The sequence below is a fragment of the Schistocerca nitens genome, chromosome 1, assembly GCF_023898315.1.
Source record: "Schistocerca nitens isolate TAMUIC-IGC-003100 chromosome 1, iqSchNite1.1, whole genome shotgun sequence".
Lineage (NCBI taxonomy): Eukaryota > Metazoa > Arthropoda > Insecta > Orthoptera > Acrididae > Schistocerca > Schistocerca nitens.
In genome coordinates, this window is record NC_064614.1 from 857913954 (window position 1) to 857939819 (window position 25866).

The following is a 25866-nucleotide window of genomic DNA, read 5'->3' on the forward strand; positions in this document are numbered from 1 at the left end:
TTTTACTGTACATACTTCATTCTATTTCAGGCCCATCCCACTTGATCTCTTCTCTAATGCCTTGTTGTTTTTGAGGTTTTTAATTGCCTCTGCTACTTCTGCCCTGGTGGGTGCATTGTCTAGACTATCCTGACTTTCGTCCCTAGAGCGCAAGTGTGTCCACTTTACTGTCTGTGCTTCTGCATTCAGCAAATCCCTAAAATACCTAGCCATTTCCTCGCACACCTCTTTCTCGCCAATTTTTATTGTGCCATCTTGTCCTATTACGAAGGGTTCTTTTGCCTCGAAGCCTTCAATTCTGCTCCTCATTTCTCTGAGAAAGACTCACGATTTGTGTTTCTTGAAGGCTGTGTTTGCTTCTTCAAGTTTCTCATTCCTTCTGCTTCTCTTGGCATTTCTGATCGTTTTGCTAGCAATTTTTCTGGCATTCTGGAAGTTCGACCAGTCTTCTTGCTTTTTACAGGATTGCCATTTTATCCATGCTTTCCTCCTGGTCTCAACTACATTCTCACATTCCTCCGTCCACCACTCATGCTTCCTTTTCTTGTTGTTAGCAGCCAGTCGCACTGCCTCTTCTTCCATCATATTTCTCACCCTCTTTCAATCACTCTGAACGACCATTCTCTTTGCATACTCTGCTCTGTGTTTTTTCACAAGATCTAGGTCGATTCTGTGAGTGTTTATGGTCCTACGTTCCCTTGCTCTATTGGGTATCCATGTGCATTTCGTTTCGACAAGGTAGTGATCTGATTCCATCCCGCTATTTTTCCTCACTTTCGTGTATATAATCCCTCTGATTCTTGTCTTGCTGTTTTTCCCCAGTCCTATTGCCAGGGCTGACCCACATTGTTTTCTTGCTTGCCTTAGCTTTGTAATGGTCCTACACAGGTCCACTAATCTCTCATCATTCTTGTTTGTTCTCTTGTAGGCTGGATAATCTCCCACAGCACATCTAAATTTCCTTTCCGTGCCTATTTGCGCATTAAAATCTCCTAGCCAAATAGTGACACCTCTTTTGTCCACATTTGTCACTACCCTATCCAAAGTGGACCAAAAAATTCAGTTCTTGATTTGTCTTTTTTGTTCTTATCATTTGTTGGTGCATGTACATTTATGCTTGTATATGTTTTGTTTCCTACTTTCATTGTCGGATAAGACAGCCTCCCGTTTATGCCCTTCTACGCAGTGATACTATCCAGGTACCTACGGTTTACTACGAAGGCTGTGCCAAACATAAAAGGTTGATTTGGCCCCCAAACACCAGGTTTTCCTTTCAGAATTAGATATCCCTCAGATTCCGTCGTGCTTTCTTCCCTGAATCTTGTTTCCTGTAGTGCCAGTATGTCAATCCAAAGTTCTCCACACTGTCAAGTACTTCCTTTAGCTTGCCCACCTTCATCATTTTCTGTATGTTTATGGTTCACATTTTAGAAGTTTGTTTTGGTCTGATTTTGTGTCCGTGATTTAGATTGGATTTTGAGGTACTGGTTTTGTTACTCACAAGATGCACGCTCCCCAGAATCCGATAGCCTGCTTGCGCTGACCTCGCTCAACGAGGGACTAGCCTTCTGGGGTATGTTTGTAGTTACCACTTACTTCATGACTGCTTCATAAGCCTAAGTTTCGGCTTTGTTTATCGCATTTGCAGTAGCGTGGTTACAAAAAAAAAAAATGGCCCTGAGCACTATGGGACTTAACTTCTGAGGTCATCAGTCCCCTAGAACTTAGAACTACTTAAACCTAACTAACCTAAGGACATCACATACATCCATGCCGAGGCAGTTTTCGAACCTGCGACCGTAGCGGTCGCGAGGTTCCAGGCTGTAGCACCTAGAACCGCTCGGCCACCCCGGCCGGCGCGTGGTTACAACTGAGGTGGTTAGCCCCAGAGAATGTACTCAGGCCGCCCCAGTGGGATCAGACGCCTTTTGTGGCCGCTCCACTGGAGTGCAGACGCCACTCTGTTGTGAGAAGGTTCATCCGCCTTGATGTCCGTTGGGACACCCCCATTACGTAGCACTGTCCGTGCGGGCGAGGAGGTTTGCGTGCTCTGGATCCGGAGGGCTATGTCGGCGGTAGCCTAGCTACCAGAAGGGTCACCCAAGCCGGACAGGCCAAAGGGGAGGAGCCAGACAAAGTGTGTCCCACAACGACCTATCGATATCCTGTATCCTATCCTGTATCCTATCCTATCCTAAGCCTATACTTTTTCCTTATCATTCTCAATCAAACTTGTAGCGTGAAAAGATCAACGGCTTGAGGGGCGGACGAAGATGGCCAGTCATTTCAAAATATATGTTTCGTACAAAGAGTGAACAAGAAAAATTCCTAATAATTACAGAACGGCTGGGCACCTATTACGACACGAATATATACTGAAAACGGAAGGTATAATGAGCCTAGACATAGTTCATAAAATAGATCGTTGCTGAAGAACGCAACTATTATGCTGAAACAAAGAAGATAATTGGCAAGCGAGAGGACTGGAGGACTATATCAAGCCATTCTTAGTGTTTTTTCGTTGCACTTGGAACTTGTCCATCATACTGTCATGCAGTCCTTGCGCAACTATGCAGATACAGTTTCGACTTGCATCCTAGAGAGTTCATCTAATTTTACGCTGGTATCAAACGTATAATACGTAAAGAAGAAAGTTAGTTAAATACTTTACTCCTATTCGCTGCTGCTTTTCATGCGTACGTCAGTTAAGTCACAAAAATCCTTATATGGAAACAGGACTCATAAATGAAACGAATACAAGCCCACGCTCCCAGCGGAAGACAATGTACTAGAATGACACCCTGAGGACGACACAAAGGATTGTATAAAAGTCAATGTAAATAAAATTGCACAGCAGCCACAAGTGGCATGTAAATTTCCTTTATAGACATGTTTCACTCGACAGAGGCAAGCATCTTCAGAAATTAAGTAGCCACATGTTAAATATATTTATATATAGCGCCGTCATATATAAATCTGTGTAAATTCTTGCAGGCCTCAGTTAATAAAGCTGCTAAGACAAACGTAATTTTCAGAAGTTATTGGAGGAAATATAGAGAAAATTTAAATCATTATTACCCAACCTGACACAACACTGAACTGCCACCTGAGAGCAAATGGCCTTAAACATTATCAGTATTACTAACAACTTCAGGTTTGTGTTTGTAACGACGTCGATGTCAGTCATTATTGCTTCATTCATTTTTTTTACTCCCACTAAATAAGATCCCATTATTTTACCAGTGCACAATCTGATTCCGAAAGAAGCACAACTGAAGATCTTTCAGGGGAAACTATGTACAAATCCGTGAGAAGGGTCTGGGAAAATCTGGAATTCCTGAAATTATAGGATTGTGTAGCTACAGCGTACAAACTTGATGCTTGAGTCATAATAGAAATAGGGGCAAGAAGATAGTTTTTAGACCTCATTTCAACGTGTTTGTTAATGTATGTACGTTCCTCTCACCCAGGAAGTAAAAGTTTTACTTACGTGTTATTTTTACCTGAAATTATATATAAATGGGAACTCCAATTAGGTTAGGTTATATAAGTACCCACTACATGCTTCTTAGAGATATAACTAAAGCATCAGGTAGAATACGTCCTGCAAGCTATGATTTTTATAGGCCGATGTGAACCCAATGAAACAACCCTGTACAACAAAGAGTTAGTTTAACAAGGAATGCGGTGACAGGAAAGGAATTATATAGCGCCCTGTAAGAGAGTAATGAAAATAAGAGCAATATCATGAGAGAGGGAGAAGTACAGGAGAATACTTGGCGGTATTTCTACAGCTATGTCTCGTTTATAAGAGCATGAAAGTTCATTTACGTCACATCCTTCTCAGGAAACTTCCTCTTAGACACAGAAGAAATTTACGTTAGTTCTTTTCATCGTAAACTCTAGAAAAAAAATGAATGAAGCAATAATGACTGACATCGACGTCGTTACAAACACAAACCTGAAATACTGATAATGTTTAAGCCCATTTGCTCTCAGGTGCCAGTTCAGTGTTGCGTATTAAACGGATGTGAATATCATACTTCGTCTTTGGATTTGAATTTTGCTATGTTTATTTACCGTTGATCAAAAAACATAGTAAAATTCAGTTGTAAAAAACGAGTGAAATTTTTCTTATATGCAAGGTAGGTGTAATGAGGTTACTATATTTGATTATCGAGTGGCTGATATTTTCTTGTTGCCGTGACGGTACATTGCCTTCAACTGCACCGAACTGCTACATCATTTTATGACTAGAGTCATGTATTTAAATGAGGTCGCTCGCTTTTTGAACAGGTGGTAGACTCGTGTTACGGGGAACATACACAAGAACATGACAGGCGCCTTACCTGACATGTAGGTGAGCGCTGGGAATCACTTTCTAGAGGAGCAGGCAAAGCGCTGTTGTATTAAAGCAAGTTACGTAAGGCGAGCTCCTTAACGAGGGCCTGACGCATTAACGAAGCAGTTTACAAATTGGTCCAGTCTGCGTAGGAGTCAGTTCAATTCTTCAGCCAACTCCGGCGCATGCGTGCCGTCGTCGAGAAGGAAGTGCGCGTCTCGCTTACGAAAGGCGTCGAATTCTTTGTCGAGGTTGCAGTTCTACTTTTTCCTCCGTGAATTCAGTGCACTGATACGTTGCGAGACTTACGCTCCATCTTTGTTCATGTTCACGGAACGAAAGGCAACGCACAGTTGTTGCTAGGAAATTGTTGACAGTAATCTTAAATGTAGATGCCCAGTACATAACACAGAAGAAAATACATTTTAACACGAAAGTTGCAGTTTGTTTACTGGCTCATTAGTTTCGGGGTTTGCCCATCTTCAAACGCCACCTATTGCAGAGAACAAAATTTGTTATGAGTAGATGTGCAGAATGTGGATGATAAAGATATCAGTGATGAAATGGTTCATGTGGTAACCACTTACGTATTTGTGTTTAGGTTATGGTTGTTATGGACAGTTCTTTTTATGTAATCACACTTAAATGTATCCCATATCTGTGTTAAAAGATGCCACAGTTGTATTTGTATCTTACAGTATTATGTTAATCTACTTAAGTGTGGTGACATAAACAGAACTGTCCACACCAACCATATCCTGAATATAAATACGTAAGTAATTTCTATATGGATAATTTTATCACTGATACCTTTATTATCCACATTCTACACGTCCATTCATAACAAATTTTGTTCTCTGTAATAGGTGGCCTGTAAAAATGGGCAAACACTGAAACTAGTCATCCAATAAATAAACAACAGCTTTGGTGTTAAATTGTCTTTTCTTCAATATTTGAGAGCTGCAAGACGCAACACACCAAAAATATTTGCACTACATAACAGTTTTCCTTTGTGATAGCAACACATCCGATCAACATTAGAGCCATAAACATTTACATGACACTCGATACTCAATTTTTTCACAGAGTTTTCTAATGTAGATCATGAAATTATTTGTCCAACAACGTCCCTACGTCTCTGTCTCGTATTTACATGAGAAATAGTTTCATGCCCAGTTTTCGCAAACTTACTTTAGGATTTTAATGATTTTCCTTTCGCCAATTAGGATTTCCCCCGACCCTGCCTTTTTGCCCATTTGACCCTTTGTTGGCTTCACTATTTCGTCTCTCAAAGCTACCCATTGGTCTTCAATTTTATTCTTTTTCCCTGTTTCAATCAAGCGTTGCCTAATGCTAATTTTGCTGCAATTTCTTCAGTTTGAATCTGCAGTCCATAACCAATAAATTATAGTCAAATCTGCCCCTGGAAACCTCATGCAGTTTAATACTTGTTTCGAAAGCTCTGTCGTACTATTACGCAATCTGTTTGAAACCTTCCTGTGTCTCCAAGTGTACAACTTTATTTAACGATTGTTAAAAATGGCTCTGAGCACTATGGGACTTAACTTCTGAGGTCATCAGTCCCCGAGAACTTAGAACTACTTAAACCTAACTAACCTATGGACATCACACACATCCATGCCCGAAGTAGGATTCGAACCTGCGACCGTAGCGGTCGCGCGGTTTCAGACTGTAGCGCCTAGAACCGCTCGGCCACTCCAGCCGGTCACGATTGTTAAACCACACATTAAAAATGACTGAATGTGCTCTGTGCAGAATTCTACCAGGTGGCTGTAAACGATAGACAAGCGTGGAGAGTTGCTTCAAGGTAACCTTTGGACCGCAGACAACAACAACAACTGCGTTTTCCTATACCAGTTTATGGTTCAAAAATGGTTCAAATTGCTCTGAGCACCATGGGACTTAACTTCTGAGGTCATCAGTCCCCTAGAACTTAGAACTAATTAAACCTAACTAACCTATGGACATCACACATATCCATGCCCGAGGCAGGATTCGAACTTGCGACGATAGCGGTCGCGCGGTTCCAGACTATAGCGCCTAGAACTGCTCGGCCACTCCGGCCGGCTCAGTTTATGGTTAAGATTTTTCAACAAGGAAGGTCAGAAAACGTAAACTCAACTGAAATTCGCGGTGAAACATAACTCTTGGCCTTTTTCCGTCTTAAGGCAAATCTTGTATTCAAATTCGAAATCTAGAACGTAAAAAAACTACGACAAAAATCATAATTTTTCTAAAACATCTGCAACACAGGAATAAAAGTGTATGGTCAAGGAAAAATGTGATAAAGCCACACGACCGCCGGAATGTCCTTAAATGCAAATTAAACCTGCAAAGTGTTAGAGTGTGAAAGGAGTCTATTGGGGCACAATTGTATGTGGCAACCGAATTTGGTAATAATATTAATGTAAACTAAAATGAAACTAGTATATTGTAAACGATGTTTGTCTCTCATAGGCTTTATAATGCTGATCGCTGACTGTGCATGACCGCAGAGCCAAAGGCACTGCTTCTGGTCTGAGACTTAGTGTTGGAGTAAGAGAGTGCTGGGTGCATAGCAGTAGGTAGCTGTCTGTGAGCGAAAGACGATGCAGTAGGCAGATTTTGTGGTATGCTCTGTGAAGCCACCAAGTGTTAGATTAATGTAAGAATTACGAGAATATGTAAGCAGAAGTCTTCATGCAACCAAGGTAAAGATGATAAATAATTATGATTTTCGTTTTGCCAGCGCGTTAGCATAAATGAGGTGGCTCATAATTTGTAATTGTTGAGTAACCCCAGAATATACGTAAACTGATTGATATAAAGGCTAGTTAGTTATTTCACTTTTGTAATGTTTCTAAGATTTGTTAACAGACTTATATGCAATTTGATGATTTGCATTTATGTTGGTTTAATGAGGTTAGGTAATACTTGCTGCACAAATCTCATTGATCGTGAATCAATTAGTAAATATGATGTATTTTTAAACTTGCAATATTATTTTGCTAAAGAAAACAATGTTAGTAATTCACCAAAATCAGTACCGACTCCCTGTTCAGGTGGTGTGTTTTTCAAAGAAGTTGGATTTTCCTTAAATGTTTTCATTTATCAGCCAAAAGCATTTCACGTTTTCTGAAAAGTATTATGGGCAGCATTGCACACTGCTGAGCCTGTGGCTAGCATATTTTATTTTTTTCATGAGAGACCAGAATAAATGGCGTTCTACCGTTGCTGCTTTAGACGCAAGACAATATAAATATTTATATGCACTTGGCATCATCCAATGTATTACAAAAGAGAAGAAGATTTTTTAAAGAACGTTACATCAAAGCAAATTTTAAAAGAACGCTACAAGTATTATTTGTAAATATCGTGTGAAGCGCTCATAAATTCGTTATTTACATACGTAACAAAACACAGTAGAAAGAACATAAACACAGCCTACACACTTGCGGCATGAGTTATATTCTTTAGAAATACAGAGATGAAAAAAAGTTTTTTAGCTGATGGTCAGAAACATGTTACTACAGGACTGTTGCAAGGAAACATCCAAGTGCCGAAGTCTTTGTTCGATTCACTGTAAGAAAGTAATTCTATAACACTAATTAATTCCTTGTTCTTTTGCGGCTTTAATGAATTCTGTTGATAAATGAGAGAAACCAGTATTTTGGGTGCTGCAGAAGAGAAAGAGAAAAACGAAAAATCACAATGATTGGGCGATTGTTAGTGTAGGGGAAACTATAATAAATATTTCCGAGATAGAATGGCTAAATCAAACTTATGTTGATAGAAGAAAATCATTTAAAAATAATTTTTACAGAACTGTATATATGAGGCTTTATTAAAATTAAAAAGGTGAACTTCCGATATAGCGAGAAACATACTTCCATAACGAATTGTCATGAGTCCCGCGGCAAACATCACAATCAAAGGCGGGGCACCAAACAACTATTGTCGCTAAATTGGAGTTTCCGAGCGAAAGCTGCAGACTGCGCCAACAATCTGGATTCAATTTTGCGACCTCGCAGTAGCAGCGAGCAGCTAACTGCAGGGCACCTGGATAAAGTGTTATGCTCTGATATTTAATCCGAACAATTATCTGTAAACGAGACAGCCGCTACATACTCATTTCCGTACCCGAAGCTACAGTAATGTAATTTCCACAGTGGTTTATAGGTATGTATTCTGAATTATATAGACTGGAACTTAAAAAAGTCAGAAGTGAGGTGAAGCATAAGTTCGTACCTCAATAGTTACAAATTTACCATAGTTCCTTTTCCGTATGTTTGTCAAGTACTGACTGTTCATACTTTTTTATGCAAATAGCATTATCAAACGAAAATGACAGTGAAAGTAAGTACAAATGTTCATCACATCGTAACTAGTTGTCTGCCGGATTTGCTCATATAGAGTTTCGAATCCCTGAGAGATGGTAAGAAATGTTAGAATTCTGGACTAGTTTTGCGTGAAATATGCGAAAATTGAGTTTTTTATTTTTTTATTTTTTTTTTTTTTTAGAGAGAGAGAGAGAGAGAGAGAGAGAGAGAGAGAGAGAGAGAGAGAAATTACTTGAGCGTATTTTGGCATCAAATATGTCCTCACTACCAAAGTGGCTTAAAATCCCCAAGTATTCTTCAGATCTCTCCATTTCTCATCGTAAAACAAGTTATTCCTGGTGAACAGTTCTCCTCTACACTGTTTACTTGGTAGACGCTCGTTTCCTATTGTTTGATGAGCCGGAAGTGCTAATTACTTGCGTACGTCAGCTCGTTGGTCAGTTCCCTTGCGAACACTCTTACTGACCTAGGGCGTCTCTCTATGTTTGATCGCATGCGTTATCATTAGGCTAAATTTACACTCGATATCAGAGGTTGTAACCCACGACAAGATAGAGAGGCGTACGAACTCAAATCATACATTTAAAAAACCGTAAAAATAGCAATAACTTAGGCAGCTCACGTCACTGAGAAAATATGGTATCCTTCTTCTTTTATGATTCGAGTCCATCGATCAACTGCCCTGCTTCAATCAGCGAGGGAACAGCTGTCGGCATGCAACGCCATACTGAACATTTGACTTCCTGATCCATCGTAAGTCTTGATCCTCTGAAAACCTTTTCTAAAATAGTTGATAAGCAGACAGGAAGTAAGAGGCGAGCGTATATTCTGAGCAAATGTTTCTATTTTGCTTCTTATACTAACCCCTCGCTTTATTGCACCTTGTCAGTAATCGTAATCTTTTTTTTATATTTGCGGTTTTCCATTTTACCAAGGTTCTCTCATGATGGAAAGCTAACTCTTGCGCCTTCAGGGCGAAAGCAGAGCACCTTCAAATCCTTGTCGATGAAACCCTGGCACCTTTACTTAGGACGGCCTGCAGTAGGTTTCGTATTATATGCCGTTTTATCATATGTGCGAGATGCTGCTCTCAAGAAGTTTTCGCACTAAAGTCCACACTGTCAATACGTTAATTCACACGTACACTATGTGATCATAGGTACCCGGACACCTGACTGAAAATGACCTACAAGTTCGTGGCGCACTCCATCGGTATTGCTGGAATGCAATATGGTGTTGGAATATCCTTACCGTCGATGACAGCTTCGACTCTCGCAGGCATATGTTCAATCCGGTGCTGGAAACTTTCTCAGGAAATGGCAGCCTATTCTTCACGGAGTGCTGCACTGAGGAGAGGTATCGACGTCGGTCGGTGAGGCCTGGCACGAAGTCGACATTCCAAAACATCCCAAAGGTATTCTATAGGATTCAGGTTCAGACTCTGTGCAGGCTAGTCCATTACAGAGATGTTATTGTCGTGTAACTACTCCGCCACAGGCTGTGTATTATGAACAGGTGCTCGGTCGTGTTGAAAGACGCAATCACCGTCTCCGAATTGCACTTCAATAGTGGGAAGCAAGAAGGTGCTTAAAACATCAGTGTAGGCCTGTGCTGTGATAGTGCCACGCAAAACAACAAAGGGGTGCAAGCCCTCTCCATGAAAAACACGACCATACCATAACACCACCGCCTCCGAATTTTACTGTTGGCACTACACACGCTGGCAGATGACGTTCACCGGACATTCGCCATATCCACACCCTGCCATCGGATCGCCACATTGCGTACCGTGATTCGTCACTCCACACAACGTTTCTCCACTGTTCAATCGTCCAATGTTTACGCTCCTTATACCAAGGGAGGCATCGTTTGGCATTTACCGCTCGACCATGAAATCCAAGTTTTCTCACCTCCCGCCTGAAATAGTACTTGCAGGGGACCCTGATGCAGTTTAGAACTCCTGTGTGATGGACTGGATACATGTCTGCCTATTACACATTACAATCTTCTTCAACTGTCGGCGGTCTGAGTCAGTCAACAGACGATTTCCGCCTGAACGCTTTTGTGCTATACGTATCCTTTCACGTTTCCACTTCACTATCACATTGGAAACAGTGGACCTAGGGATGTTTAGGAGCGTGGAAATCTCGCGTACAGGCGTATGACACAAGTGACACCCAAACACCTGACCGCGTCAGAAGTCCGGTGAGTTCCGCAGAGCGCCCCCCTTCTGCTCTCTCACGATGTCTAATGAATACTGAGGTCGCTGATATGGAGTGCCTGGCAGCAGGTGGCAGCACAATGCGCCTAATATGAAAAACGTAAGTTTTTGGGAGTGTCCGGATACTTTCGATCACATAGTGTATGCATAGTTTCTTTAGTTGTATGATAATCCACTCGGTACACATACATCCGTCATCTTCAACACTCTTTCATTGCAATTACAGTTGTATCCGAACCGCAGAGTCGCATTTATAGTAAGATGCAGTGCAATCTTCCTGCAAACTTCTACGTAACAGCGGATGCCGCCAATATCACACAGTCGCATCTCTGCGGCTTTGTTACTGTTTTGTCGCTTTGTTGACAAACCTCGTCCCAGGTTCAGCTCGCTGTGCTTCTATCAACCCCCGCCCCCCCCCCCCCCCTCCAACAGTTAAAGCCCTATCTCTCCATAGATTCATACCCAGCGTCTCAAATTCTAGAATAGTTTGCAGAAGCATATTTCTTTGAGTAAAGTGAAACTGGTAACAACCACAAAGCTATATTTTTTTTCTTTTCGGACGGAATAAAGTTGCTTGTGAGGTGAATACAAAACAGACCCGGACCCAAACTGTCAATGAACTGTGATTTTACATGAGTCTCTCTTATTTCTTTCTTGGCAACAATTACGGCATCTCCGAAGACCCTCGTGTCTTAAGGTTTTTATGGCTTTTAAAGTTAAGCACACATGTTTTCTTGTTTCCTTCCGCAGTTTCAGCGCCATGGTAAGCGTAATCCTTTCTTTCATTATACTTCCAGTTCGTAGACATCATTTCTAGACGAAACAAAATGAAATTAAATTCATTTTATTTCTTGCATAGTGTACCGTGTAGAGTAGCATTCTCCACAATAACAACATTGCTTTACTGTTGCTGTGTAAAAATATTTCGCTGAGATGAATTTTGATCTGTCGAAGCTTCTCATCTGGGAGTTCATTAGGCTACAAAACACTTGAAGAAATGAAACATTACTAACTGAGTGAAACAGCAACCTCAACAAGTAACAGGTACCTAAATCCGCAATAACAGTAATTTAATAATATAATATTTCATAATTTCTCATTTTACCTGAGGATGTGTACTAGGGATGGAACTATTTTGCAGATATAAGACAGTTTAGATGCAAAAGTATAACAGGATAAGAAACCTTACTGATTACATGTGCACTTTATAGTTTTTGCATGTATCGAAACGGCAGATATATTTACCTCTCCAAAAAATTCACTCGTTGCCTTGAAAGTGTCCTGAGGAGGTTAACGAGCTCCTAAATATTATAATAACATAGCACTTAACGGACCGACAATATTGAAATACAGTGATTATAGAGGCCTGGGGAGACTTGAAATTTTATCATCACACTATCAAGCTCGTTGTTCTTGCGTTCTTCAGTCCAAAGACTGGTTTAATGCAGCTCCCCACGCTAATCTATCCTGTGCAAACCTACTGCAATCTACACCCTTCTGAATCTGCTTAAAGTATTCATTTCTTGGTCTCCTTCTACGATTTTTAGGCCCCACGCTTCCCTACAGTAGTAAACTAGTGATCCCTTAACGCATCAGAGTGTGTCCTACCAACCGATCCCCTCTTCTAGTCAGGTTCTGCCACAAATTTCTCTTCTCCCAATTCTATTTAGTACCTCCTCATTAGTTACGTGATCTATCCATCTAATCTTCCGTATTCTCCTGTAGCACCAAATCTCAAAAGCTTCTATTCTCTTCTTGTCTCAACTGTTTATGTTCCATGTTTCACTTCCATACATGGCCCTCTCCATACAAACACTTTCAGAAAGGGTCCCGTCACTTAAATCAATACTCGATCTTAACAAATTTCTTTTCTTCGGCAACCCTTTTCTTGCCATTGACAGTCTACTTTTTATATCCTCCCTACTCCTACAAACATCAGTTATTTTTCAGAATGAAATTTTCACTCTGCAGCGGAGTTTGCGCTGATATGAAACTTCCTGGTCGATTAAAACTGTGTGCCGGACCGAGACTCGAACTCGGAACCTTTGCGTTTTGTGGGCGAGTGCTCTGCCAACTAAGGTACCCAAGCACGATTCACGGGCCTTCCTCACAGCTTCAATTCTGCCAGTATCTCTTCGCCTACCTTCCAAACTTCACAGAAGATCTCCTGCGAACCTTGCAGAACTAGCATTCCTGGAATAAAGGATAATGAAGAGACATGGCTTAGCCACAACCTGTAGGATGTTTCCAGAATGAAATTTTCACTCTGCAGCAGAGTGTGTTCTGATATGAACCTTCCTGGCAGATTAAAACTGTGTGCCCGACCGAGACTCGAACTCGGGACTTTTGCCTTTCACGGGCAAGTATCCTTTCTTCCAGGAGTGCTAGTTCTGCAAGGTCCGCAGGAGAGCTTCTGTGAAGTTTGGAAGGTAGGAAATGAAGTACTGGCAGAATTGAAGCTATGAGGACGGATCCTCAGTCGTGCTTGGGTAGCTCAGTTGGTAGAGCACTTGCCCACGAAAGGAAAAGTTCCCGACTTCGAGTCTCGGTCGGGCACGTAGTTTTAATCTGCCAGGAAGTTTCACATGAGTTATTTTGCTTTCCAAATAGCAAAACTCATCTACTGCTTTAAATGTCTCGTTTCTTAATCTAATCCCATCAGCATCACCTGGTTTAGTACAACTGCATTCCATTATCCTCGTTTTGCTTTTGTTGATATTCATCTTATCCCCTCCTTTGAAGACACTGTCCAATCCGATCAGCTGCTCTTCCAAGTCCTTTGCTGTCTTTGACAGAATTACAATGTTATCGGCAAACCTCAGAGTTTTTATTTCATCTCCCTTGACTTTAATTCCTACTCCAAATTTTTGTTTTGTTTCCTTTATTGCTTGCTCAATATACAGATTGAATAATATATGTGATAGGCTGCAACCCTGTCTCACTCCCTTCCCAACCACTGCTTCCTTTTCGTGGCCCTCGACTCGTATAACTGCCATCTGGTTTCTGTATAAATTGTAAATAGCCTTTCGCTTCCTGTATTTTATCCCTGGTACCTTTACAGTTTAAAGGAGAGAATTTCAGTCAACATTGTCAATAGCTTTCTCTAAGTCTACAAATGCTATAAGCATAGGTTTTCCTTTCCTTAACCTATCTTCTGTGAGAAGTCGTATTCTCTCGCGTGTTCCTACATTTCTCCAGAATTCAAATTGATCTTCCTCGAGGTCGGCTTCTACCAGTTTTTCCATTCTACTGTAAAGGATCCGTGTTAGTATTTTGCAACTGTGATTTCTCCAGAATTCAAATTGATCTTCCTCGAGGTCGGCTTCTACCAGTTTTTCCATTCTACTGTAAAGGATCCGTGTTAGTATTTTGCAACTGTGATTTATTATAGTAATAGCTCGGTAATTTTCACACCTGTCAGCATCTGCTTTCATTGGGATTGGAATTATATTTTTCATGAAGTCTGAGGGTATTTCGCCTGTCTCATACATCTTGCTCACCAGACGGAAGAGTTTTGTCACGGCTGGCTCTCCCAAGGCAGTCAGTAGCTCTAACAGAATGTTGTCTACTCTAGGGGCCTTCTTTCGACTTAATTTTTTCAGTGCTTTCTAAAATTCTTCACGCAGTATCATACCTCCCTTCTCAACTCCATCAATGTCCGCTTCCATTTCCATAATATTGCTGTCAAGTACATCTGACTTGTACAGACCCTCTGTTTACTCCTTGCACCTTTCTGCTTTTCCTCCTTTGCTTAGGACTGGTTTTCCATCTGAGGTCTCGATATTCATACAGGTGGTTCTCTTTTCTCCAAAGGTTTCTTGTTTTCCTGTAGACACTTCTATCTTACCCCTAGTGATACATGCTTCTACATCCTTACATTTGTCCTCTAGCCATTCCTGCTTAGCCATTCTGCACTTCCTGTCAATCTCATTTTTAGACGTTTTTATTTCCTTTCGCCTGCTTCATTTATTGCATCTTTATATTTTCTCCTTTCATCGAGTAAATGCAATATCTACTGTGTAGCCAAGGATTTCTACTATCCCCTCCTTTTTACCTAGTTGGTGCTCTACAGTCCTCACTGTTTCATCTCTCAAAGCTACCCATTCTTCTTCTACTGTTTTCCTTTCCCCTATTCTTGTGAATCGTTCTCCAATGCTCCATCTGAAACTCTCTACAACCTCTGGTTCTTTTCGTTTTTTTCCTGCCTATCGAGCTCATGAAACCAATGTTGGATTTTTTATAGCTATGTGAATAATTCTCATCTTCTTCTGGCCCACTTAATGAACGTAGTCATGATGATTTCAGGAGCTTATCAATTAATGTGGTTTTAGTCTGACCAAGGGATCTCCAAAAACCACGATCTGAATGCTTAACCCATTGCACAACCCTCATCATATTTCACTGTTGGATTATAGATTGTGCAGCACAATTAAAGAATCACTTTTTCGAAATCCCGTATTTGTTTCCTATTGCGGCGCACAGGTTTGAAATTTGGCTCAATGCCGCCTACAACCTTCCTCTGTAAGAATGTTAATAAAACAGTAAAGAGTACCTGTACAGACAGAACTCGTGACGAGCGTCCTAGGTGCCTGCTGGCAGGCTACGTGACTGCCCTTGCGCCTGCGTTCAATGTGGTCGCTGGTGCCTGATGTTTAGAAAAGGGCTGAATCTTCCGAGCGGTGCCAGCAGTATCAAATGTTGTGAAGAACGTCGTCCAGTCGCTCGCCACACTGCGAAATGTCGTTTTATACCGCGAAATGTGTGGGAATTAACGTCCCAACGGAAGGGATGGCTTCATTGTAACTCTTTATGCCACTCCATAGGACCATTTCGTGTCGATTCTATGCGGCGGTGTGTCTGAAATGTCTTCCTCGGCCACCCATACGAAAGTAGCGTGATTTCAACGCTGGGCGTCGCAGTGCTGACCTCCGTTGGAGAAACATCAAAAGAAGGTGTGAAATGTGGGTAAGAAAGCGTGTGACGACTTTCTCAAATTCAAATGGCTCTGAGCATATGGGACTTAACGTCGAGGTCATGAGTCCTCCAGAACTTAGAACTACTTAAACCTAACTAACCTAAGGACATCATATACATCCATGTCCGAGGCAGGATTCGAACCTGCGACCGTAGCAGCAGGGCGGTTCCGGACTGAACCGCCTAGAACCGCTGGGCCACCCCGGCCGGCGACGACCTTCTCATCGCATGGAACAAGCACGGCTGCGTTGGGCATAATTGCCGTGGAATTTGTTGCCAGTGTGACACCGTTAACCCACCTTGCACAACACGTGAACTTCTGCGTTCTACTCTTTTACTCACATGTGTTGACACCTTGCTGTATGAAACATCGCCGTGCCCAAGGGCGACTACGGAAGGCACCATGCTTTTGGACCGTTACCGAGCAAGGTTGTTGCTAACTTTTAGCCAAATTTCAAACATTTACGTTGCAATGGCAAACAATTAAAGGTATTCAAAAAAGTGATCCCTTAATTGTTCATACGTAAACATGACCAGGGAAGAAAACATTTAAAATTTAATATTATGATCACATCATATGCTTTAATCTGTCAGTAATCCATATGTTGTTCTCTTCGCAACGCTGGAGCTTCTTGTTAACATTAGTGTGGTTTACTCCTATTTGTGAATGAAAGCTGTTTCATAAATATTTTTATGTAGTTTCTGCCACACGGTTTACGTTAATAGCTTGCGCCCTAGAAAAAATTACTTTTGTGGCGTTGGTCTCACTAGAGGTCAAAACTCTTAGCAAATTTCGTTACTGTTCCATAATATCTTTTGTTGTCAGCGGGTACCGACCATTTTCCCTCGTCAGAAATCTGTTAAATCTGATGTTACGATAAATCTACACAACACCTCAGTTATCACTCTCGTACTAGAGAGAGATTGTGGAGTGGTTAGCAGTTAGCACACTGGACGCGCTTTCTGGAGGACTGCTCTTTAAATACCCTTCTGGCATTCCAGAATTTGCTTTTCGGAAACCGCTTAAGGAAAAGGCCCGAATGATTCCTTTGACAAACACACGGCCTTCCCCACATTTTCCCCACCTTGTGCCTGTGGTCCGTCTCTAATGACCTCGTTGTCAACGGGACGTCAAGTGCCACGGCCACAAATTTATTAAACGACAATTCCATTTTGCACCTTGACTGCGTTACGATGAAATTCGTTTACTTCATAAGATCAGCAGATTACGGCGATGTATATTTCCAGATACTTGCTCGTAATATGGTCGTCTGTGATTTATATATAAAACTGCTGTCTTAGTAGACTCTAACGAGAAGAGCGTTTCAACCTAGCGAACGACTGCTGTTAGCATTCGAGGCTACTACGCCAGCAGTTTCATATAAAAGACTTACAATGGGTGGGCAAAAATATGGAAACACCGCCAGAAATACATACTTAATCATAAATGCAGATGCTAGACAAGCCTGCATGCTATATTGTTATATTTGACCACGGACGGCAGCAGTGCAGTGTCCTCATTTGTTGCAAGTGTCAGGTCGTCAGAAGTGTGTTCTATGTTCTTACGAATTATGTCGAAGCTCAGTGCATTTGAACATGGGCAAATTGTTGGTGTTCGTATGGTGGGTGCTTCAAGAGGCACCGTATTGAAGATTTATGACACATACAGGGAAAGTCACAACGTGGATGAGAGTGTGTGTTGAGTGATCGTAACGGATGACCACTGAAGAGGATTATGGCGAGAAATAAAAGGCGATAGCTAGTAAAGTCACTACAAAACTAAATGTCGCACTTGCGAATCGTATCAGCACCGAAATACTAAGGGAGTTCCGTAAGTAAGGAACTGCGGGGCGAACTGGAATTCTAAAACCAATGATCTACGATGCAACTGCACGTAATAGGAGAGCATGATGTCGAAGCGATAAAACTTGGGAGTACGGAGCAACTGAAGAATATAATTTGGCAGGATGAGTCTAGTTGCGCAGTGTTTCCTACTTCTGGTCGAGTTTACGTCCAAAGAGTGAAAAATAGCGGGAGTTCGGTGTTGAACTGCACAGCCGAAACGTGGTTTTCCGTGGGCCTAATGGTTGCTGTCCAAAGTCGCATTACTGTCAATGATTATGTGACCATTTTGGCTCAGAGGTCCATCCTATGGTATAATGGCGATGCTTTGTTAGAAATTGACAGGGTCTGTCTTCATACAGTTCGCATCTTCTGGGACTGATCTTGTGAGTATATGCATCTGCCCCAATCACCAGAGTCGTCAGATCTCAACCTTTGTGGTCTAATTTGGAGAGCAGGGTTAGTGACCGCTGCCCACCTCCACTACCGTCACTTGAACATGCCACCACTTTACAGGAAAAATGGTATAACATTGTCTTGAAATTCACACAGTAGCTGTATTTATCGATTCCGAGATGACTGGAAGCTGTTTTGGACGCCTACGGATGTCCTACACCATATTAGGCATGGCAATATGTTTTGTTTTTGATGTTTCCATATTTTCTCCGTTTCCTGTACATCTTATGAGGGAACACTTGAAATAGTGAAAGGTGGCTACACTGAGTCACAGCGCCAGAGATTGCGCCAAAGAGTATTATTCAGCCGCCTCCACTGGCAGTGCTTGCTGAGAAGTCGTAGTGGAGAGTGCTTGTGGAGAAGTCGTCGTGGAGAGTGCTTATTGAGAAGTGGGCAGTAGGAGTTCTGATGTAGCCGTGACTAGTTGTGAGCATGTTGTATGCAGTTGTTCTGATGGGTTAGACAGCCGATGCTGTTCGATTGCGGATGTTGTAAAGATTAGAGTGTATTTTTCGTCAATATATATGGAGGTAAAGAAAATCTTTTATTTTTTATTTCAAACGTGCTAAATAACAATGCCTCTTGGTCACAGGTTCAGTCAACAAAGCATCTGGCTTGTGTTCATGTATTAGAGTGTAATTCTGGTTTCTATGTGCAATTATAGTATTTCTGTTTTTTTTTAATTACTTCAGTGTAAATGGTGATTAAATTACCTTGTCTTCTTGAGGAAGAACCGTGCCAGATGTGTACGTTGAATCACACTTCCACACACAGAACAGTTACATTTGTGCTTTATTGTTTCGTAGTTTTGTTTCGTAGCTTTTATAGTTGCTGGGGACTTAATTAATTAATTGTGTTAACGGAAGTTTTCTTTCATTCTTTGTTGTTATTCTATGCAGTCAGATTGCGTACTAATACCAGTCAGGGCCAACCGGTTACGAGACTGCGTAACCGGACTCACAGTAAAATTATTTGCATTTTTATTTAATTAAGCCCCCATGCAATAGTACATCGCCGAAATGAGTTGATCGTGATAGAGTCGGTCTCGGTGAAGGTTCGAGTCCTCCCTCGGGCATGGGTGTGTGTGTTTGTCCTTAGGATAATTTAGGTTAAGTAGTGTGTAAGCTTAGGGACTGATGATCTTAGCAGTTAAGATTTCACACACTTTTGAACTTTTTTTTCTGATACAGTCTAGTATTCCTGCCTTCCATCTCTGAAGGCTACTAAAGATTTTATATGGCAAAAAAGAAAGCATAAGACAATCTGTGTGCTATACAGAGAAGTCAGAACGAAGCTCGGCTTACGATACTCCTAACTAGGGTATCTTGAAAGGAGGATATAAGATGAACATCAACAAAAGCAAAATGAGGATAATGGAATGAAGTCGAATAATGTCGGGTGATGCCGAGGGAATTAGATTAGGAAATGAGACACTTAAAGTAGTAAAGGAGTTTTGCTATTTGGGGAGCAAAATAACTGATGATGGTCGAAGTAGAGAAGATATAAAATGTAGACTGGCAATGGCAAGGAAAGCATTTCTGAAGAAGAGAAATTTGTTAACATCGAGTATAGATTTAAGGGCCAGGAAGTTTTTTCTGAAAGTATTTATATGGAGTGTAGCCATGTATGGAAGTGAAACATGGACGATAAACAGTTTCGACAAGAAGAGAATAGAAGCTTTCGAAATGTGGTGCTACAGAAGAATGCTGAAGATTAGATGGGTAGATCACATTACTAATGATGAAGTATTGAATAGAATTGGGGAGAAGAGGAGTTTGTGGCACAACTTGACTAGAAGAAGGGACCGGTTAGTAGCATATGTTATGAGGCATCAAGGGATCACAAATTTAGCATTCGAGGGCAGCGTGGAGTGCAAAAATCGTAGAGGGAGACCAAGAGATGAATACACTGAGCAGATTCAGAAGGATGTAGGTTGCAGTAAGTACTGGGAGATGAAGAAGCTTGCACAGGATAGGGTAGTATGGAGAGCTGCATCAAACCAGTCTCAGGACTGAAGACCACAACAACAACTAGGGTAGCCGTATTATTGTGCCCTATGACAAAGCTGGTGACTTCGCTGCGGCCGGCTCGCAGCCGGCTGTGGCGGACCAGAGTAACGACCGGAGGGACTGCGACGGCGGGACTGAAAGATCGCGCCGGGAGTGGCACAGTTTTTGCTGGGCTCGCGCCGTATTGAGGATGAGACGGTGGCGCGACCCGGCCGGCTGCGGCTGCGGTAACGAGGCCACCCGGTAGCCAGCAGCGGGCTGACAGCAGACAGCCGACAGCCACCTGTCCCGTCCCGTACCTGCAGCTGCCGCAATTACACACGCCCTCGCCTCGCCACGCCGCTGTGTGTGCGCCAGTTCCGCAAAGCGGACCGGGCAGGGCAGCTTGCCGAGCAGAACTGCCCCCCACTTCTCAGAGCAGTTTTAAGCCAAATTTCTATCGCACCCTCAAGTGATTTGTAGGTTCTGAGACTGAGCTGAAGGGCAAAATCTGTCTGTTTCAGCCTTCCGTTCGCACTAGAATTTTGATTACCAGACTGAGCACTACACTTTACCTAGTTCAGCACACTGAGCAAGCTGGGTTCCGCATAGGGTTTAGTACAACTGACCGTATTGTCACTCTACGCGAAACAATCGAACCTCTTCGTCTTGCCTTTAAAGATTTTGGAAGGCATTCGACTCGATCAGTCACTCAGCGATATTTGAGGCTCTAACAGAGCAAGGAATAGAACAAGGTTGTATTAAAATCTTGCATAGCATGTACCGGGACAGAAGAGAATCGAACAGTTTTTGTTGTAATGCTACAGAAGAATTTTGGATATTAGATGGACTGATGAGGAATGAGGAAGTCCTCCGCAGAATCGGCGAAGAAAGGCACGTGTGGAAAACACAGACAAAAAGAAGGGACAGGATGATGAGGACATTGGGTGTAAGTGCTACTGAGATGAAGAGGTTGACACAGGAGAGGAATTCGAGGCGGTCCGCATCAAACTAACAAAAAAGCATATAAAAAACTTCCATGGCGTTTGTGAGTGTTGTTGAGTAAACGAATGAATTTCCCACTGACAAGGGCGTAAAACAAGGTGACTCTGTGTCTCTAAAACTATTCTCAGCCGTCCTAGAAACAGCGATGTCTAAACTGAATTGGGAAACAAAAGGCAATCCAAGTTCTGGGAAGAACCTGAGATTGGCTTCCCGTGTCTCCGGGTATACCTCCCCTCTTGTGATTCATGAACAGAGTGCCCGCTATTACTATCCGCAATTTGTTGCAGAGCTCGATTAGTCTTTCTCCTCTCCCATTTCTTTTACCAAGCCCATTTTCCCCCGTAGCCCTTCTTCTGTTCCTTCCCCTACATCCACATTCCAATTCCCTATGAATATTACATTTTCTTCTCGCTTTACATACTGAAATATCCATTAAATATCCTCATATACTTTCTCTATCTAACGCTTGCGACGTTAGCATGTCCACCTGTCCTACCGTTGTCGGTGTTGTTTGCTGTCGGATCTGATGAGAACAAGCATATCATTGAACTGTTCTAACGTCATAACGAACACTAGAAACACGACAACACCATTTAAATCCACAAATCAGAGTAACGTACAACCCGAATTAGTGTAAATTCAACGATATATTTCGACGAGCAAAATATGTACAAATTCCGAAGATGACAATGTGTATTGCACAAATTTTGCTATGGCGATTTCGAGAGATATGTGTAGCAGTAAGTACTGTGTTGCTTGATTCTTCTCTTAACAGCAAAGTACGGTCTCATTCACGACGCCTCTCTTGCACGGATTGCTACTGGAGTTACGAGCATCTCCGGGATGCGATAACGCTTACTAAATGAATCGAGACGAAACGCCCTGCGCTGCTTTGGATCACCTCTGTCCATAGTCAGGACAAACGTGGAAAACACTGTTATTTATGCACCAATTAAAGGGCACAAGTACCTGTAACTTATACATGATTTTCATGGGACTGTACGAAAAAGAAGTGCCGCCACAGTAGAGTTTCCTATGGCGGAAGATGTAATTCCGTGAATACATATTACTGCAATGCCTTCGTTACCATGGTAACGCCGGTTCCACTTTTGCAAATTTTTGTATCTGCCAATTCATTGCATTTTTACTTCGATTTTAAGCTACTTTTAATGTAATGCCATGGAGAGCTGCATCAAAACAGTAGTTTGAAATACAGTTTTCTACCAGCTAGAGATTTAATAGGCGCAGCGATAAGTGTGTGATCCCAGACAAGAAAAGTGAGGAAGTAAATTAATTAATGTAAGCGGTAAAATAAGACTTCTGCCGGCCACGATAGTCTCATGGCAGGCTTGGTCTCACATAAAATGGAGTTGATGGTTTCCAGCCCCGTCTCGTGAAACAGAGGTGGGGTATGAGCTTTAAATGTAATGTCACAGTGTATGTACAACATAGCGGACTGATTTGACTTCTTAATATCATCAGTAACAAAAAGTATAAAAGCTGTTAAGTGACTTCAAGGACAGATGGACGGCAAATTTGAGTTAATGTCAGTTCGGCTACGAAACAAAAACCAATAAAAATATATAAGTCGTGCGCGCTTACGAAAACACCGGTTCTCGAGTTTATGAACTGGTTTTGTTCCATGCATCGTTGCATGTTCACTGCACGCGTAAGGTACCAGTAACGACACTCTTTAACACCATAAAACGACGGACAAATTACACGCACACACACACTCACACATAAGCTTCTCCACACATCTCCCTCACTCCTATACTCCCCACTATTTTCCTACTGATCAATGTCCAATGAATAAGTGCCAAAATTCCGCCTCAGTCCTGAAATTTCTGAGCATACATTTCAAAAACAATACGGAGTAACAGTTGAACATATTTCCACAAAGGGCGTGGCTGTCAGTGAAACAATGTCTAACAGTGACATTCAGAGAAACTAAAACTCGCCCACGGAAATGAATACAACGAACACATTCTAACCCTGTTTTACACTCATAACATTACTCAAACTTAAGATAGTTATACAATGTGGGATACTTCATTACCAATCCGCCAGTTTAATGAATTGATTATCGTGCTGTCTGTTCTTTCGAGCATGTCTGTGCTCTAAGACGAACTCACAAATGAAGTTTAGTTCTTCTGCAGACAGAAACCAACAACGAAGCAGCTGTAGTGTACAATAAGCGTTAGAACGGTTCCACCTTTGCACCAGAACCATACGTCCATTATCAAAGCCCAGCCTACAAATAACTACGACGTTCTTGCTAAAATCCTCTCCTCAGAACGAAAAGAATGCCTATAGGACAATTTACGAATGTTACTGAGAGTTTTTCATGAGTACACAGCTATTACCAAACAAGAAATTATCTCTTACTAATTAGCGTATAAGTGAGCGTGAAGTCATGTTACAATGTTGCTATTTCCAGTTTACGTTCAGGATTTGGAAATAGCGGTCATGGAAAATTTCAGTGCTGGGGACGCAATGAGACACCAAAGTAATATCCTGTGGAAACGAAACAGCTGATAGGATGAAGTGTTATTCCTCGGTGACAAGCGTAACAGCTAAGGGCGTTTGTGACAAGTGGTCGTTAAGTTCTAATTTGAAGTAGGACAACATGTTAGATGTTTGTCTCATTATAGAGCTCATAACAACAACAAACTCAGTGCGATTTAACACAGTAGAAACGCATTTCATACATACCGACGTCCTCTTGCCTGTTAATACAGTGTTTCACCATTTTAGAACATTATGCATTAAGAGCAGGGAACCATTAATCAGCAGTGCTTTTATCGGTAACTACATGGAAAAGACGACACGTCAGAGACACTTAATCGCTGTTGGACTCCAGTGTTGCAGTAAGTGAGATACGAAGGTTGTATAGTGTTTCATTGCTGTGGTCTGTGACTACGTAGTACTTGCAAAATTTCCCCGGAAAGAGCCACTCGTACCGTATGCAGTATAATATGCAACAAAACTGAAGTACCTCGTTTATTAGCTCATTCCCTGACAATAGCTGCACACGTCTTAAAAACTCGCCGCATGACGTGCCATAGAGCTACCCAAGCGAGAAAGCATAGTGTGTGCTCAAACAAGATGTAAATCTTGAAAGGGGGCAGAAAGCGGAAACCGGCCCAGCTCAAATCGTGATGATTGTAAGCAATGTGCTATCGCAAAGTAAGCTGTCGATAAGAAATTACTGTATGCGGATGGAGAAATAATAATTGTAACAATGGAAAAGTAGCTACCTAAAGGGCCTCTTGTCAGTTGAATTTACAACTTCGTGCGTAAATTGCGTTTGACAAAGAGTGATTATGTATATATATATATCTTATTTTTTTCATTTCGTTCTGTTCACCTGCAGAGTCATAGGACGTAGGAGTGCAGTTCCCATTACTTCCACACTCAATATGGTAGAATAAAATCAAAATCGTAGAGAGGTCAAAATGTAACATAACATCTCCAGCCGATAAGAAAGGCTTCATTTTCCTGCTATGAAACTTGACTGTACTTTACCGTTCGCTCACACTGTCGCTGACTACTCCGAAGCGCAGATATAGGTCAAAGGTATAACAAACAGCCTCTCTCTATATTGTGTCACAATCACAAGCATAATGTAATCTGTCGCGACCACATGACGATAATAGAGGGGAAATACACGATTAACAGTGAAGAAAGTAAGCGAAAATAAACACAAGGAAGGAAAATCGGCCATCAGAAATATGTCTGCAACCAAATTGTATACCAAGTAGCGGCCCCTCCCGCCGGAGGTTCGAGTCCTCCCTTGGTCATGGGTGTGTTTGCGTGTGTTGTTCTTAGCGTTAGTTAGTTTAAGTAGTGTGTAAGTCTAGGGGCCGATGACCTCAGCAGATTAGTACCTTAGGAATTCACACACATTTATGCCAAGTGATGTGTTATAGGTCCTGGTGCTGATAACCGTGTAGTCGATAAATACCGTGTTACTACACTGGCGGAAGGAAAGGAGGGAAGTTTTCAGCTTATCGTCCTTCAACCTTCGTAAGTTCAATACAAAAGTTTTACGATTACATAGACAATCTCTTCACATCCTTAGTCTTGATCTGAGCTGGGGACGGTGAATGACGAAATAGTTTTGACATATCACGAAATATACCAATTGGTGCACTTGCTACAGCCCAGTGCCCTTTACAGCTTCTAGTTTTCTTGAAAGTGACACTGAAGAGTCACTTCTGCTTCTTTGGTGGGGCAGGAAGCAAGTTCGGTATGCCGAAGCACATATTTTTGCTAGTTGCCTTCCCTTGCTCCTAGGTACGCCCTTCTGCTTTTACATTAAATGTTTCGTCCTTCAAAATCACTGATATTAATAAGTTGCCCGCTATTATAAACCCGAAATAGATTAAAAATCCAATACTTCGCGTTTGGTGGTTTTATTGGAGTAATTTGTCACTGTCGTTCTCGACTGTTTAAATTCATTCCCTCCAGTACTCAAATCGAGGACCAGTAATTTTAAATTTATAACCCTATATAACAATCTTATCACGGAATGATCTCTAGAGATGTATCTAAATTTTGTTGCTCTCTGAAGTAGAGAACAGTGTTTGAATCTTTATGACGAACCGAGTACTCAACTGCAATGTCTTTTCAATTTAATTATTCTTTCGCATTTATAGGTAACTAAAATAGACTTAAAATTACATACGTTGTAAC

The 25866-nt window shown here is 41.7% G+C and overlaps 1 protein-coding gene and 1 long non-coding RNA gene across 2 annotated transcripts in view; one reads left to right on the top strand and one right to left on the bottom strand.

Annotated features, from left to right (window-relative positions):
• The window catches only part of LOC126263428 (uncharacterized), a 623908-nt gene that overhangs the window by 364423 nt on the left and 233619 nt on the right, over nucleotides 1–25866 (bottom strand). The window lies entirely within an intron of this gene.
• Nucleotides 9353–25866, top strand: part of LOC126263452 (uncharacterized) — a 139998-nt gene continuing 123484 nt past the window's right edge. Inside the window, exon 1 of the long non-coding RNA XR_007546873.1 lies at nucleotides 9353–9435. This is a non-coding gene — a long non-coding RNA (uncharacterized LOC126263452). The remainder of the gene's footprint in view (nucleotides 9436–25866) is intronic.